Raw genomic sequence first — 18,742 nt, 5'->3', positions numbered from 1 at the left:
AACCGTGATACCTATTAATCAATTTTTAACTGCCTTACGATAAATCTTTACATCCCTACCAGAAATGTGTTGGGAAGTCACTTTAACATAATTTTTTGAGGATTAAAACAAGAAATCACAGTAAAAATTAAGTAAAAACACTTCAATGCATCCGTCTACAGCAGGGGTTCTCAAACCCTTTAGGTCACGACCCTCCAAAATAATGCTTCCAGAGAGCGGGGACCCCCACTGTAGCTGAAGGTGGTTGAACACAGACATGAACATTGAAGAACAGTCATGTGGAGACAGGACCATCTATAAGGGGGAATAAAGGGGAGAGATTTTTGGGGTCCATCCATAAAGTCAGTAAAATAATGGTCCATTGTTCTATGAATCTGTGATAACCACATTTATTCATCTCATCACTGTTATCCAGGAATGTTTACTATTATTATAGTCATCTTAAAGATGGAAATCCTGGTTTTAATTAAAAATAAAATTGGTTAAAAGTGACATGGTGGAAAAGGTGGTGAAATGGGATTTTAAAACCCACAGAAATTGGTTAAAAGTTACAAATTAGAGTGGACAAAAACAGACCGGGTCCGCGGAATCTCCGCACTGAATAGCACGTACCACGTTCTCGAGAATTCAGTCAAATGACTCTGCTCCACTGAGTAAAAAAATGCAGCCCCCGGGGGCCCCTGTGGCACATACAGAGTAATGGGCCCCATTCATATATTGGTATGTGTCAATGGTTTGGTACCACCAACTGTTGCAATATTTGACTTACAAATAAATAAGAAAATGACTTTAATGAAAATTGCCAAAAAAGGTGGGTGGGGCTCTAATCGAATTGTGAGAAGCATAATCGTAATCTATGCTGAATTACCTTTGAAACGATATATCACAACTATGTTCCCATAAATTTGGTAATTACCGGAAATGGGGGGTTGGTTCTGAGCATCTCATCATATTAATTTATGGACTACTCATACTAAACTGCATTCAATATTGGAACAATTAGTTTAAACTGGCAAATAATGGGCATGACAGAACAAAAATATGGCAAGAAAAAGTGATGAAAATATGACAAGTTTGGTGTAGTTGCAAAAAAAGGCTAAAAATAAGCAAAAATGAACTAAAATTGTTAAAAAAAAAATGTTTTCTTAGTTTCTTAAAGGCATCGAGCGACGCATCCCCAGTGTGTCACAACTGGACTCTTTTTTTTTTTAATGTAAATGATCTTTGATTTATTGATCTGTGAGGCCTACACTGATCACAACAGACGCAGCACTGACAATTTATCTGTTTCTGACATGTGTTGAACTCACAGTGAGCTTTTTCCTCCTGACGTACGACTCCCACGGCTGCGGCTCCAGGATGAACATTCCGCCTGGACGCAGGTGTTTGTAGACCCTCTTGAAGAAGCGGCAGAGCCCGGGGTCGCCCCAGTTCAGATGAACCCACTTAGTGACGCTCAGGCACAGGATCACGTCGTACTCAGGCCTCTGAGTCACCAGTAGATGATCATTGTCTAGCACATAGTTGGCCTGGAAACATGAAAAAAAATATTATATATATTAGGGATGTAACGATTCACTCAACTCCCGATACAATTCGATTCACGATACTGGGTTCACGATACGCTTCTCTCACGATTTATTTTACAAAATGGGGCTGTAGACATATGATGACTGAAAAATATTCCTTTATTTTTTTGGGGAAAAAAAAAACTATAAAAAAAACTGTTTTCCTTTTATTTTTCATTGTCAAAAGAATCCCTTGATAAACTATTCAAAACAATGCAATTTAACTAAAAATAAATCTTGAATGAACTAAAGGAATAATACAAATGAAGAAGAAGCCTATTAATTTAAATTCTGGTTCTAAAGTAAACAATGCAAAACTGCAAAAATAATAGTTCTTTTTCTTTTTAAAAGTGCAACTGAAAATTTTTTGTGCCTTAACAATTGGACTTCACGTAATATTAGATATTCTTTCGGTGCTAAAGGGGTAAGGAATCATTTATGAATGTGTTTAAGAGTAGAAGGCGGCCAGAAAGAAAGTAGTAGCAGATTCCGCACGCCGCCTCAACATTTGGACAAGAGAAGGATAATTATATATATATATACATACATAACGTCCTCTGTTGTTTAAAAAGTACTGCGATTCAATATATACACATATTAGAGCTGCACAATTAATCACGATTATATTCACAATTATTTATCATGTTCGGGGGAAAAAAAGTCTGTTTTTATTGCACTACTTTTCAACACACAATATGTGTACAGTTTACAGTGCAAAATGACACTTTAAGAATTATGATTTTAAAATTTAAAAAAGTATTTTTTCTTTCCCCATATGTTAACATTACATTGTAGTTCACTTTAATGTAACGACAGTGTAAATAAATGTTTTTTTAGAACTATGACTCACTTATTGTTTCTATAAGTGTAAAATTAAACTTTTGTTTTTGGATAAGGAAAACAAGGGAATTTAAATCACAACAACCGTTAGCATCCAATCACAATACTTCGGAAATCAGAATTGCAATATCAATTGAATCTGCACCCAACTAGTATCGTGATTATCTCTTATTTATTGTTTTATAGCTTTACTAACAAATCAAATGATTTTACATCAATGTGTACCATTACTATAAATTAGGACTGTAGTCAGTCAACCAAGGAAATGATTGGTCGACCAAGACTATGGCACACAAAGCGATTAGTCGACAAAAAAAAAAACGGAGAATGAATGAGCAGGTGTAGAGGACAACGAGGAGAAAGAAAAAGAGAAATATTTTGTTTTGGCGTTTTGTGCTTTTAAACACAGACCATTTATGATATGAACCTTATTCAAGTTTTGACCAGAACCAGACAAAACAAAAGTGAAACCCACAGGTCTGACAAACATTAGGTATTTATATCAGAGCCCGACCTGAAACCGACAATTAAAACCTATGTTTTCCTCATACAAATGATATATTTACATTTGTTTTAGTGCCTGCTTTTATTAATAAAAAACACAGTGTGCACCGTGGCACAAGAGACAGCAGTGGATCTATTTACATAATCCACATATCAAATATAAGGATAATCCATGTTCTTGTGCAGGAAAAGGATTGATTTAATAGTGGATGCTTGTGCTTCAAGCCTGTCTTAATTTGTTCCCTCTCTGCTCTTATGAAAGTACACTTTTTTTGTTTTGCAGCGCAGCACACACACACACACAGCTGTTGCTGGACATAGAATCATGTTTAGGCATTAAATAGTATTTAATTAACTAGTATTAAGTAGTATTTAACTAAGTAATTATTAGTTACATAGTAACAGTTACATTGTAATAATAGTATTCTACTAAATATTGTTTTTACTAGATTTATAACATGTTATTTTTCAGGGTCTTTTAATTTATTTTTTTCTATTAAATTGTAGAATATTCTTATGTTTAAGATAAACTAGTAGTGTTTATTTTACACTTTAAAAAAAAAAATCACTTTTTTAGTTTTTAATGTATATACTGAGGTTATTTTTATGTATTTACTTTATTAAAATTGTAGAATATTATTGTTTAAGTTAAACTAGTAGTTTTTAATTTGTACTTAAAAAAAAATATATAATATATATATGTTTTTATTGAGGTAATTTTTTATTTGTTTTTTTAAATTGTTCGATTTATTTCATAAAAATTGTAGAATATTGTTAAGTTTAAGTTATATTAGTAGTTGTTGTTTTGCACTTTAAAAATACAATTTTGTTGTTTTTCATAGCATTTGTTGTTTTTTTTCTTTTAAGCATTTCTTTTAATTAAATTAATTAATTAAAGCATTTATATAAAATTGTAGAATATTGTTACGTTTAAGATAAACTAGTAGCAGTTATTTTGTACTTCAAGTTTTTTGTTTTGTTTTTATTTACAGTAGGTTATTTTTTATTTTAACTTTATTAAATTTGTGGTACATTCTTATGTTTATGACAAACTAGTAGTTGTTATTGTGCACTTTGAAATATATATATATATATTTTTTTCGTTGATTTTTTAATTTATTTTACTGAAATTGTAGAATACTCATATGTTTACGATTTAAATGTCTGTAACCTATTGGTTATCGTATCGTATCGATACCAACCAACACTCATTAATGCTAAATCAGTATCGTATCAGACGTGAAAAGTTATATCCAGACACCCCAAATTATAGTAAGTAAATATTCTATTCTATTACAATTAATTAATCCACTTCATAGATGTTTTATCTCTAAACACACGATGCCAATGTATGAATGAAGCAATGTGATCTTTATGCTAGCATGCTCCATTATTGAATAAAATATGTAACACATTATGACCCAAGGCGTCTGCTCACCTTGATGAAGGACACGTTGAAGGAACTCCCCCGGCGTCACTGCGGGTGTTTCTGTCAGAGGAGGAGCAGCGATGTGGTCCTCTGGAGATCCGCAGCGACACGGGAAAGTGCAGCTCAGCGGTTGGTCAGCAGGGGGCGACTCAGCGTCTTCCAGTTTGGTTTCCTCTGCTTTGCTCTCCTGCGTTTGGGTTCCGGACTCATTGGTGTAATTGGAGTCATTTACAGCGTCTCCAGCTGGTTTTGCGTTTTTCGTCCCTGCTCTCAGACTCCTTGTGCTTTCCTTCTACTAACCCATAGTCTTGTTCTTCTCCTGCTTCACGTGTCTCGCCTCCTGAGCCTGAAGCTCTGAGAGAAAGTGTCTGATATTCTTACGTGCCACGTGTACCAGATCAGCATCGATATCCAGACCCAGAATGCGAGCTGGCCGCAGCATTTTGGCGATGTAAAGCGTTATGTGGCCCGTGTTTGCATCCCAGATCCAGAACCTCTTTCCCTTCGAACCACTCGGGAAGAAAGACTCGCACGCGGGGGTCTTCGCTGCAGCCCGGGTTACGGTAGCCATAATACTTGTTGTAGTTCCCAAACTGAAACTTCTTCTTCTGTTCTTTCTTCTGGTTGTGATTCCTCTGGTTCGGGTGAGACCCACCCGGACCAGTTCTGGGATTTCTTGGCATGTGAAGAGAACTTCTCTGACTCCTGTCCCCAGGTCCTGGCTTTCCAATGGGCGTTGAATGGTTTATCGGCGGCTCCGTTTACCCGAGTTACGCCTTCGTTTCCGTCTGCTCGTGTGCTGGTTCTGGTTCTGGTTCTGTCCTGGCACGATTTGGACCGACGTGGACTCCTCTAATGACGCAGAGGCCGGTTCCTCTTTGCAGCTGGTGGAAGTGTCCGACGTCTGCTCGTGTGAAGACCCCGTGACGTTGGAGAAACTGTTGGAGTCTTTGGAGACCTCTAGTGCAGAAGAATCTGGATCGGTGGGAGGCAGCGTGGCGGTACCGGTCTTACTGTCACACTTGGCCAAGTCAAAGACGCTGGTCTGCGTCGTGGAAATCCTCCGCCGCCGTGGTGCCTGTTGCGATGCCGCTTCCTTCCTCCGCTCTATGGGGCGAGGACAGGAAGCTGCTGTCTGCTAGGCCGCTGTTCAAATTCAGAGGGTCCGTGATATCCCGCGGGATCAGGATCTCCACCGGGTCGCGGCTTTTTGCCGGCAGCGGCGAGGACTTTGGCGTCTCTGCATTCAGTGCCCTGTTCACCTCCTCATCCTGCAAGCTGTTTGAGATTTAACGGATCGAAAATGTTTCCTCCCAGATGGAATTTGGTCGGGAGGACGGAGTCGCTCTCCGAGTTTGCCCGTCGTCTTCTCTTCCCATACACTGGGTGCTTGAAGTTGAAGTTTGCCGTGTTGCGCCGCTTCGTTAGCCTCGTTTGTTGTTGCTGCTGCTGCTGCTTGTTTGGATTAAAGCTGTTCCTACGGTTGATGTTGTTCTCGTTTGCTCTGGATCTCTGCGCGCTGCTGTCGGAGAGGTTGAGCGCGTCCGTGATGCTGGTAGCATTTGGCGAGGACGCAGCATCGAGCACGGGACAAACAGAAGCCGGGTCAGGGGCGGAGCTTATGACCTCCATTATGCCAGAGGATGTGGCATGGGCTCCATTACAACCAGAGAGGTGTGGGTTTGAAGCCGAGCTGGCCTCTGGGCCTCCACTTTTTACACTTTCCTCATCAACGGACATCTTCAGTTTGCAAAGGACTCGGAACCTGAAAAACAAAAAATACTGTTAAATGATAGCCCGAGGTTGTTTTTAATCGTATAAATAAAGTACATTTTCTTGTTTGGAATTCATAAACTGTTTATGATAGTATATACATTACATTTAGATTGTTCAGTGTTGTCTTCAGAACTAAAAACAGGTTATTAAAAAAAAAACATCCATCTTGATTTTCTTTTTTATAATACTAGGGTTGCAATGGGCAAGAATATTTCCAGTCAATTTCCATGTGAACTTAAGCTTTTTGAGAACATTCAAAAATAAATCCTTTTCATGGGAATTATGCATTATAATTAACTAGAAGATAGGATTCATTTTAAATAACCGTTTCAAATCCAAACATATTGTTGTTATGTATAATTCTTATTTTGTGTGCATTGTCGAATATGTTTTTTCTGAGTCATTTTGTGTATTATTCTTTTCTTTTGCGGTCATTGTCATGAGTCATTTTGTGTAATATTTTAGAAATTTTCATTATTTAGTTGTGTTATGTATTTCCATTCATTTTGTGTATTTTTTGTGTTATTCTGTTGTTATTTTGTTTGTTTTTCTTGTCTATCTGTTGTAAATGTGTGTTTTTTTGTAGGGATGTAACGATTAATCGTAAGGCAGTTAAAAATCGATTCACAGGTATCACGGTTGATATCGATTTTCTGAAAATTGAATCGCAGTACTTTTTTTAAACAGCAGAGGGCGCTATATATTTATCCTTCTCTTGTCCAAATGTTGAGGCGGCGTGCGGAATCTGCTACTACTTTCTTTCTGGCTGCTTTCTACTCTTAAACATGTTGATAAATGATTCCTTACCCCTTTAGCACCGAAAGAATATCCGTAATATTACGTTAATATCTGTAAAAGTCACGTTTTTCTATTAGCTCTGTCTGTTAGCACATAGCCTCTCTTCTTCACTGCACAGAATACCTACATCCCAACCGACCACTGGGTTACCAGCGCCCTCTGCTGGTCCAAAAAAAAAATTCTGGAGTAAATACAGTGAAATTACTGTTTTTTTTTTTTTTAAAGTCCAATTGTTAAGGCACAAAATACATTTTCAGTTGCACTTTTAAAAAGAAAAAGAACTATTATGCAGTTTTGCATTGTTTACTACAGAACCAGAATTTAAATTAATAGGCTTCTTCTTCATTTGTATTATTCCTTTATTTATTTCATTCAAGATTTATTTTTAGTTAAATTGCATTGTTTTGAATAGTTTATCAAGGGATTCTTTTGACAATGAAAAATAAAAGGAAAATAGTATTGTATATTCCCAAAAAAATTAACGGAATATTTTTCAGTAATCATTTGTCTACAGTCCCATTTTGTAAAATAAATCGTGAGAGAATCGTATCGTAAACACAGTATTGTGAATCAAATCGTATCGGGAGTGGAGTTTATCGTTACATCCCTAGTTTTTTGTGAAAATGAAAAAATTATGAAAATGTGTTGTCGTTTTTGTGTCTTTTGCATAATTTAGTTATTTTGTGTATTTTGCTGTAATTTTTTTGTAATAATGGGCATTTTTTGAGTCATTTTGTGTGCTTACTTTGGGGGGGCAGAAAATTAATCCAATTACCCATATCTGATGTAAGGGATCAAGTGGTCTTGATACCTTGTTTGTAATGTAATGTAATAGTTAATTGATTTTTCCCCCCACTAAAATGCATTTTTTGATCAACAAGTTAGAAGCACCTGTAATTATTATAAAGTTTGATATTTGGTTAGTTTGTAAAGTTATAGTTTCATGAGTGTTACAACCCAAAACCTTCAAATAAGAATAAGATTATAATTATTAGTTGTTCCCAATGAAACAATGCAGAAACTGACAACAATGTGTTTGTGGTCATCTGCTAACAATTTTATTTAAAATTGAGGGGGTGTGGTTATTAAATGGATTTTAGGTTTAAAAGTTAAACAATACATTTACAAAACTTAATAAACAAATCTCTGAAACAAACTTAAAATGGTCACAATTAAAATATTTAATTATATTTCTGTTTAAGGATGTTAAATGGTCTGAAGGAGGGAAATGAAATGCATGTGCTTCCTCGTTTTGCAGCACAAACTGAAACTTTAGTAAATCAGTCACCAGGTTTACTATGTTAAATAGGTCGACATGATTAAAATGATGTGCTTATATGATCCAGACTCGGTCAAACACCTGTTCAATAAAATGAATAAATTGTTTTAAAAAGCATACAAAATACTACAAAACAAGTCTGGAATAGACTTACACAAAGTATTAATAATTGTGTACGTTTACTAAACAATAATATGCTGTGACCTTCTCACCACGGAGTTTAAAGGACAGTTTTTATCTGACCGGAGAAGTTTCCCACTCTGAGCTGGGCAGTTAGCATGTTAGCTGCTAGTTGCTAGCTGCTAGCGCGGGCCACAGGAACAACCAAGACGTCCGTAAACGTTCAACGGGCTCCGGGCCAGCGAGCGCTATCAACCCCGTAAGCAGTTCCCCCGCCTCCCTTACAATGCTGACCGGACCTCTCCCAGCCCCAGGGAGCCCCTTACCGTCACAGAGAGTGGTTCAATACCCCAGATGGTCCCACGGGTCCCGTGCAGCAGTCACCATCCAAATAACAGTGTGAGAGCTCGTAGTCCACGCAGTCCCCGCCTTCCTTCGGCCGGACTGTCACTCACTACTGCCCCGCTCTCCACGCTCCGGCTAACGGCTAACAGCTAGCAGCTAACAACTAGCACACACAAGTCCGCCCACATCCACGCTCGCGACGCCAGGGGAACACGGCGCGGGTGCACCGGGATAGGAGCGGGCTCGGTGCGCTGAGACCTCCGCAGTGAAGTCCTAGAGAGTCAGAGCTGGAAGGTTGGTGGATAAAAACATGATTGTAGCCGCGGACATGGCGGCTCATCCGGGCTCCTCTGCTGCTTCCAGCTGAAGCCAACACGGCTGGGCTGGGGCGGAGATGTGCGACTAGTGTCCGCAAGGTGGTGAGGAATGGATGATACCCTCCATAGTTCATCATCAATGAAGGCCTTTCACTTTGTGCACTCCATTAAAGGAGGAAAAACTGACCAAAATGCATTAAACATTCATTAAACATTAAGGAATGTTGCATAAACACATAGTTACACAAAATAACCATAAACGCACAAAATTTAAGACCAGTATATAGAAAGATACAAAAAGGCAGATATTTATCTCAGCAGGGGCCACAAATGGTCATTTTTATTTATTTATTTTTGTCATATAAGTCTATTTTAGTTGTATTTTTTCTTTTTGTAAGTTTTTACCTGTGTCAATGCTTGTTGTTTTGTGTTTTTAGATTCATCTTTAATTTTTCCTAATCATTTTTTGTGTTTTTCTTCTTGTTTTAGTCATTTATTTGTATGTATATTGTCATTTTTGTTCTTTTTTTAATCTAATTTTGTAAATTTTACCCTCCATAGTTCATCATCAATGAAGGCCTTTCACTTTGTGCACTCACCATTAAAGGGGGGAAAAACTGACCCAAATAAATGCATAAATCATCCATTAAACATCCAGGAATATTGCCCAAACACATATTTACACAAAATAACCATAAACGCACAGAATATAAGACCAGTATGTAGAAAGATACAAAAAGGCAGAGATTTTATCACAGCGGGGGCCATGAAAATGTGATTAATACACAGGAATAATACATGTCATTTTGTTGTGTGTTTTTACAGTCTTCACATATTTCATATTGTCGTTTTTGTATAGTTTTCTTTTACCTTGTGTTTGTTTTCTTTTTTTTTTTTTTTTTTTGAGTCATTATTTTAAGATAGTGTTTTTTGTTGTTGTTTTGGGAGTAATTTTGTGTTTATTTGCCAATTGAGACAATAAACATCATAAAGTTACTCGACATAGCAAACATAAATTATTTAAACCATGCAATAATAATAATATTAATAATAGTTGTCAAAGCTATTGAGAACAATATATTTATTGACATCAGCTGTTTGCTGTCAAATCTCATATTCAGAATCAGTTATAAAATATTAATTACATACCATCAATATATGAAGTATTTTAATGACAAACAGGCACAAGGTTTCAAATAGATACAAATGGCCACAAGAGGGAGCCAAATATGAACTTAATCATGCAGTCTTTTTTACTTTTGTTTCTTTTCTTGTTATTCATGCGTTATTCAGAAATTTTTATTTCCTTTAATTTTACTGTGACTTTACAGTTTTTCCTGATCACCTTCTGCATTAATATCAGGAACTCTTTAATCATATATCTATATTTTAGATATGCAATAGAATGATTTTGCACACCCTTCTCTTATTTTGTCTATACTTACCGTTGTTTGTGTTTTTTACAGTAATTTATGTGTATTATAGTTCTTTTTGTATGTATTTTTCTATTTTTGTACATTTTTCTCTTATTTTGTTTATACTTACCGTTGTTTTGTGTTTTTTTAGAGTAATTTATGTGTGTTATAGTTGTTTTTGTATGTATTTTTCTCTTATTTTGTCTATACTTACCATTGTTTTGTGTTTTTTAGAGTAAATTATGTGTATTTTAGTTGTTTTTTTGTATGTATTTTTCTATTTTTGTACACTTTTCTCTTATTTTGTCTATACTTGTTGTTGTTTTGTGGTTTTGGATTCACTTTTATTTTTTTTCTAGTTATTTTGTGTGTTTTTGTTGTTGTTTTGTGTGTTTTGGGGTAATTTTTGTCAATTTCTGTCATCATTTTCTTGTGTTTTATTTATTTTGCACAGTCTTCTTCTCTGCATAATTACCAGGGACAGTTATTGTTCATTTGTTTTCATTATTATTTATAGTTTTCTCTTTTCATTTTCTGCTGCAAACCTAAGTCCTCCCTCTGTTTGGTAGATGAGACCCGCCCTCCTGATCTGTGTAGATGGTGAACATATAGACAGTCGAGTACCTGTCTCCCACCCCCTTCCTTTGGCTCTGTTCCTCTCTTTTCTCATGGTAATAGGGGCGAGGGTCCTCAATCCCGGGCACCATCTGCCTTTCCTCAGGGTTTTGGGGGCCCCGAGTCCTCCAGACGTGCTGGATTGTTTGTGTGTGTCCAGGCAGAAAAGGCCGAGTACACACGGTCCTCGTCCCATCCACAGCACGAGCCTGCTGTTCATTAGCCAGCATGTGACGGAGGGCGGGGGCCACTCGCGTGTCCTGGTCCTTGTGTGCGGGGTGGGGGGGCCGTCCTTTGATCTGTACTAGGATTGTTGTGGCCGTTGGCGGGGTCGTCAGTTATGGGGTCAACTGGTTTTCATCCATCCTTCATCCACATGTTGATTGTTTAAAAGGTTTCATGTATTTTAGTCTCTTTTAAAACTATTGTCGAACTCAGTGTTTCTAAAACTGTTCAAGTAGCCCCCCCCCCTTTCTCTTACTTTTTGTTTTCATTTTCTGTTTTGTTGTCATTTTGTATGTTTTTGGAGTTATTCTGCTCATTTTCCTTTCATTATTTCATTATTATTTTGCAATTTGTGTATTTCTGTTGTTGTTATCTATATTTTTCTCTCATTTAATTTGTCTTGGTATTTGTTTTTTGTGTTATTAGAGTCAGTGTGTGTATTTTTATTGCTCATTTTGTGTGTCTTAGGAGTTATTCTGTCTAGTTTTCATATTGCTTTGTATATTTTTTGGGCATTTTGTGAATTTTTGCTGTTGTGTTGCATGTTATGAGTCATTTTGTGTATTTTTGGTAATTTCTTTTTTCAATGTTTATTTTTCTTTTACTTTTGTGTATTATTGTACTAATAATACTAATATTGCATATTTTTGTTGTCATTTTCATTATTTTTTTCTTTCTTTTGTTGTTAATTTGTCATCGTCTGATGTGTTTTTGGAGTAAATTGGTGTATTTCTTTAGTCCTTTTTTACAATTGTTTGTCATTTTGTACGTTTTTTTTTAGTAAATGTGTATATTTTTGCAGTTTGCATGCTTTTGTTGTTTTTGTGTTTCTTTTTTGTGTTATGATAGTCAATATGTGTAATTTTTTTGAGTATTTTGTGTGTTTTTGGAGTCATTCTGTCTCGGTTTGTATATCTTTTGCAATTTTGTGATTTTTTGCTGTTGTGTTGCATGTTGTGAAGCATTTTGTTTATTTTTGGTAATTTTTCTTTTCGATGTTTATTTTTCTTTTACTTTTGTGTATTTTTGTTCTCGTTTTCATTATTTTTCTGTTACTTTTGTCGTTAATTTGACGTCGTCTGGTGTTTTTAGAGTGAATTGGTATAATTCTGCTTTTTACTAAAAATGTGAGAACAAACTATTTTTTTAACCCCTGATGTGAGCTATGGCCACAGGTATCTGTGTAGCTAACCGACACAGCTCTGATTAGCAGGTTATCACTTTCCATTGGCCCCGCCCTCCTCGTTTCCACTGCTACACGCTGTCGGCTGCATTGAGATTAGTTATTGAACTGTCTAAGCAAAGGGAAACAAGGCCGCCTCAGAGCCACAGCAGCACACAATGAGCCAGCTGTCAGTGGGCGGGGCCTGATGCCACCACGGTACTTCAGTGCTGAGCCAATAGGAGCTCCTATAGAAGGCTACGACGCTTTGATTAATATCGACACGAGGCTTGATGGAGGACAGGAAAGTGAGCGCAGTTAAAGACTGCTTTATTTAGCAAAGATGTCAGGGACGGACGCTGGTTAGCTACGGTTAAACCATTCCTTCTGTTGCATAATAATCACGTTTCATCTGAAATAAGGTTGTTGATTTTATTTATCCAAACTTTGTTTTTGTTTTTTTAATCATGTCCATCTGCATATCATTCCTTGTAGACCAGACATAGGCAACTGGTGGCCCGGGGGCCACATGAGGCCCTCAGCATAATTTTGTGCATTCCCCCAAAGGGATAAAAACAGAGAAAAGGAAATTATATCACAAAACAGATATCACACAAAATGACTCCAAAACATATAAGTAAGTGTTTCCCAAACTTTTTTCCCCCATGTACCCCTTAGCCTTCATTCCTTATCGCATTAGCTCATGTTATACATGATTTATTTGTGTCCGCAGGCTCATCTAAACTCTTTCCTGTGTCTCATCCAACATTAGCCTTGAATTTAGGCCTTTTTTATTCACTTATTTGTGATGCTTTGCTCATTTTAGAATTTGAACTTCACCTTTTAATGTATTTTAAAGAGTCGTGCCACAAATTATTATTGATGGATGAGAAAAAAAGTCTATCTAAGTCTATTTTTCTATGATATAAGAAAATAAACTGACAACTGTTTCTGTGTACCTCCTGAGAGGTGTTCAAGTACCCCTAGAGGTACACGAACCCCAGGTTGGGAACCACTGAATAAGTGACGCCGACTACAAAATAACCAAAACACAAAATGACAACTAAAATACAAAAAATACTACAAAAATACACAAAAGTAACCAAAAAATAGTCAAAACATGAACAAAAATGACTCCAAAAATGACCACAAAATTACACAAAATGACCAAAAATACCTTTACTGACAAAAAAGCACAGCAGAAATACACAAATTTACTCCAAAAACCCATGCAACTACAAATATAATAACATAAATGACTCTAAAACACAAAAAGACAACAAGAATACACTGAATGACAAAAAATATATAAAGCAACAACAAAACTACTCAAATTCACTCCAAAAATACACAAAACGACCAAAAGCACCCTTACTGACATAAAAAAAAATCCAAAATTGCAAAAAATGACAACAGTTTTTACTCCAAAAACCCATATGCAACTACAAATATACAGAAAAGTAAAAGAAAAATAATGAAAACAAGAACAGAAATTACTCCAAAGCACAAAATGACAACAAAAATACACAAAACATTTACAAATATACACAAAGTAAACAAAACCAAACACAAAATGACAACAAAAAAACACTGAATGACAAAAAATATACAAAGCAACAACAAAACTACACAATTAGACTCCTAAAATACACAAAATGACAAAAAAAATACACATACTGAATGAAAAAAACAAGAAATACATGAAATACACCAATTTACCCCAAAAACACCTAAGACAACTACAAATGTACACAAAAGTAAAAGAAAAATGAACAAAACGGAAGGCAAATGACTCCAAAACACAAAATGACAACAAAAATACACAGAAGTACAAAAACTACTCAAAATGACTCCAAAAACACAAATACTGACTGAAAAAAACATACAAAATTACAGAATTTAGCAAAAAAGGACAGCATATATACCCTTATTTACGCCATAAACACTTACTACGACTACAAATATACATAAAAGTAACAAACAAAACGAAACACAAATGACACACACACACACACACACACACTGAAACCTGAGCGTGACCCATTATCTTGTACATGCCAAGTTGCCAGTGGAGGCTTATAGACGTTAAGCTGATATTTTCAGTGACAAGCATTTAATGTCTGTACTTACCACACTCTGTTCCTGGACACAATGTTGCATGTTCAATATTCCAAATAAACATTTAATATTTCTGATTTCATTTATTTATTTATTTTTTTAAATATTTCTGATTTCAAACATTATTGCAATTGAATTTCCATTTTTTTCAGAGCGTCATACACTTATATTTACATTAGCCAATATGTGAATTAAGACTCCATGTATTTTTAAACTTGATTTGTTGATGAGAATGATCATAACTGTGTCTAACATGTATTCAGTCAAAGATCAAAGACATTTCAAGTGCTTCCCATGCAATGAACCAAACCAGTTGAGCTTTGTTGTTTTGCCCTGAAGGCAAAAGACCTTTAAAGTGTAACGGCAGGTGCACATGTTTTTCAACCTATTATATTTCTCATGACGCCTAGACCAAAAGAAAACAATTAGAGTTGGTATCGCTTCTTGCAGGTGTGCAGTTGCATAAATGTTATTAGTAGGGATGTAACAATTAATCGTAAGGCAGTTAAAAATCGATTCATAGGTATTACGATTCGCATCAATGCTGTGAAAATTGAATCGCAGTACTTTTTTTACCCAGAAGTGTTGGCGGCGAGCGAAATCTGCTAATACTTTCTTTCTGGCCGCCTTCTACTCTTAAACATATTCATAAATAATTCCTTACCCCATTAGCACCGAAAGAATATCTGTAATATTACGTGAATATCTGTAAAAGTCACGGTTTTCTATTAGCTCTGTCTACTAGCATACCATCTCTTCTTCACTGCAAGATATCTACATGCCAACCGACCACTGGGTTACCAGCGCCCTCTGCTGGTTCAAACAAATATCTGACCTAAATACAGTAAAATGACTGTTTTTTTTTTTTTGTTTGTTTTTTTTTTTAAAGTCCAATTGTTAAGGCACAAAATACATTTTCAGTTGCACTTTTAAAAAGAAAAAGAACTATTATGCAGTTTTGTATTGTTTACTATAGAACCAGAATTTAAATAATAAGCTTTTTCTTCATTTGTATTATTCCTTTATTTATGTCATTCAAGATTTATTTTTAGTTAAATTGCATTGTTTTGAATAGTTTATCAAGGGATTCTTCTGACAATGAAAAATAGTATAGTATTTTCCCAAAAAAAATAAAGGAATATTTTTCAGTCATTTTTCTACAGTCCCATTTTGTAAAATAAATCGTGAGAGAATCGTATCGTGAACCCAGTATCGTGAATCGAATCGTATCGGGAGTTGAGTGAATCGTTACATCCCTAGTTATTAGGGATGGAAAACGTGGAATTTGTGTTCTGGAACAAAAAAATCTTGAACTGTTTTTAGTTAAAAAATAAAATTAGGTCCCGATATGATACAGAAATATCTCCAATATGTGTTTAGGAACTGAATATCATGCAATATGTGTGTGTTGGGTCGTGGGGGTTGGCCTGGGGCTCCTTGACCCCCGCTCTTTCTGCTGGCCTGGCAGCCAGTGTTGAAAAAAATCGATTCGACGATATATTGCGATATTATGTCGCGCGATTCTCGGATCAATTAAAAATGCATCCATATTGATGATTTTTTATTAAAAAAAATTGATAAAAAAATATATATAATATTTTACCTTTATTTAACCTAGAAAGTCTTTTCCACTGCAGGAGACATTGTAACTGCACAAAGACGTGCACTGAAACCTGGACATGTTGACCAGCTTTAGTTTTTTCAATAAAATCTAAAAATAAAGTGCTAACTTTCTGTATTTATTTGTTGTTCGAGGCATAAACCTCAGTTAAGTTGCACTAAAGTCAAAGTTGGTTTAAAAGCCACAGGCAGATTGTATGTTTTTTTTTTAAATTTTAAGTTGTTTTGCACACGGTATTTTATAGCCACTGTTTTGAGTGTAAAATATGCCAATAAAATATATTTCATACATAATGTTATCATGAAGGTGTACACATTTACAGATTAGTTGTTTCTTGAGTCATATATTAAAAAAGAAATCGCAATTATCGCCTTATACTTTAATAGCGAGATCATATCGTGACCTATGTATCGGGATACGTATCGTATCGCCAGATGCCAGGCAATGCACACCCCAAAATAACTTCACCTCTCACTTTAAAGCAGTTACTAATTCCCCACCCTTTCCATATCCTACCCTGACTCCCTCTTTCCTATTCCCCTCCCCCTCACCTAGGTGTAACACTGCTCTCTTCATATTCTCCCTATAATAAAGTGTTTCTTTCCCTTTCTTAGGGACGGCTGGTGATGGTCACAATTATGCAATAAAATAAATGCGTTTATTTAATTGCAGTCTATAAAAGATTGCACTTCTTGCAGTGTTAACCTTCAACAGCATGTGCAGACAAAGAGAGAGAAAAGACAATGTGCTAAAATACTTTATTGACATTAGGAAATATTGCTTTTATTTTGCGAAAATCTACCGTAATGGAAACTCAGCTACTGACAGGTAGTGATTAACTTTGATCATCTCTTGTGGGATTGTCCTGGTTCACGATCTTTAGCTACATTTTGACGTCTGGACACTTTGATTAGATCATCTGTAAAAGTACAGCTCATGTGCTCAGTTTCACAGTATCGGTCCAAGAGAAAAGCAGTTAATCATTGTCTGATTCATGACCACATTGTATTGATCCAAAGGGCGACCCTGTGGGTTTATCCAACAAATGTGGTCGTGTTGCTTAAAAATGATCACGCTGGTCTGGATGGAAAGGTGTCAGAACACACAGTGCGTTAGAATGAGGAGAAGCTATAATACGCTATAACCATCTGTGAAAAAGTTACTTTACTCCCACTTTTCTATAGCAAGACATACTTCCTACACTAGTATATGACAATAAAGTATAATATATTCTAAATTAAACCGCACTGTTTGTTTTACCTGTGAAGTAGTTTGGGAGGGAGGAGCCTACATTCTTATGTAGGGTAGGAGGAGCCAGGATTGTGAGGGGGAGGAGTTTCCGCGATGTGACATCACAACGTGAGAAAAGTCCAACAAGGGAGGGAGGAAACAGAACTTTTTCAACCTCGGCCCTCTGAATGAGGCTAAAGGAATGTATATTACTGTAGCAAAAGCATTATAAAGTTAATTTTTCATAATACGGCCCCTTTAATATTTTGATCTCATTTTGTTGAATCCATGTTTGAGAGGAGAAAACTCAAGGCGCCGTTTATTAGAACATGTGACCCCAAAAGAAGAGCTTTGCTGTGTATCTCTGTGATTTATATGGAGCATTATATGAATCTGATCAGTGACTGTGCTCCTATAGACTCCAGTAAATCAGGCTGCACTGCAATTCAGCTCCAAGCTTGTCCTGTCAGCGCCTCATCCCACATTTTACTGCAGAGCATTAGGAAACTGTCCAGCTCCGCCTATAGTGCTGCTTTAGATTCAAGTAAGCTTTGGCACACAATTAGCTCAACCCTTCCCTTCATCATTCATGGCAAGGAAAAGAAGGATAAGATGATGAATAGTGACGTAAAATATGAAATTAAAGCAATATAAATGGTACGTTTTTGGTCTGTTTCATACACAGACGCTAAAGGGCTACACATAAACACTGAGATCATCTTTGTTTTCATCACCTTCACCCCAGAGAATAAAATACTCAATAATCCAGGTGAAGAGCGTAATCCCATCGTGCACCTGTTAAATAAACCCATTCAAGTCTAATAAACAGAGACAAAGGAAAATGAGTTTGTGCACTGTCAACATCAGGCTTGGGGTCAATTATAATGTTGTTGTAATCTTAATTTAATTGTAATTGAGTTCAGATAATTTAGTTTATAATTGTAATTGGCATGGAAATTCTATAAAGTGTCATTTTTAATTTATAATACTTATACACACATTGTAAGTAAATAAATTATGTTTCCATATAAACTTTTTCCTCTGTCTGACAGTTCTCTTGAGGATCATTTAACCATTTAAAAATGAATTACAATCGAGGGTTATACTGACAGAGAAAAAGGCTGAGATGCCCATACCAAATATATTAATACCAATATTTTCATAAATTAGGAAGCCTAACAAGCTAACCATTAGATGATAGATGATATTTATTAGTGTATTTTACAGCTGATTTAAGACATGAGTCAAAACCGACCCGTTATTATAAGAGATGCTAACAGAGATGCTAACAGAAAGCTAACACAAGTTAAGTTTTATGGGGTTATTTATGGAAAGCTCAGTAATTGTAATTAATTGTAATTAAACTTTAGTAATTGTGTA

The 18,742-nt window shown here is 35.9% G+C and overlaps 1 pseudogene; it reads right to left on the bottom strand.

Moving 5' to 3' along the window:
• Positions 1 to 1,232: 1,232 nt before the first annotated feature.
• Positions 1,233 to 9,014, bottom strand: LOC114475530 (7SK snRNA methylphosphate capping enzyme-like; annotated as a pseudogene).
• Between the last annotated feature and the right edge of the window lie 9,728 nt (positions 9,015 to 18,742).

Source organism: Gouania willdenowi, chromosome 14 (genome assembly GCF_900634775.1).
Source record: "Gouania willdenowi chromosome 14, fGouWil2.1, whole genome shotgun sequence".
NCBI classification, from domain to species: Eukaryota; Metazoa; Chordata; class Actinopteri; order Blenniiformes; family Gobiesocidae; genus Gouania; species Gouania willdenowi.
The sequence above is the reverse complement of the archived record's forward strand: the minus strand, read 5'-3'. Positions and strand labels throughout refer to the sequence as shown.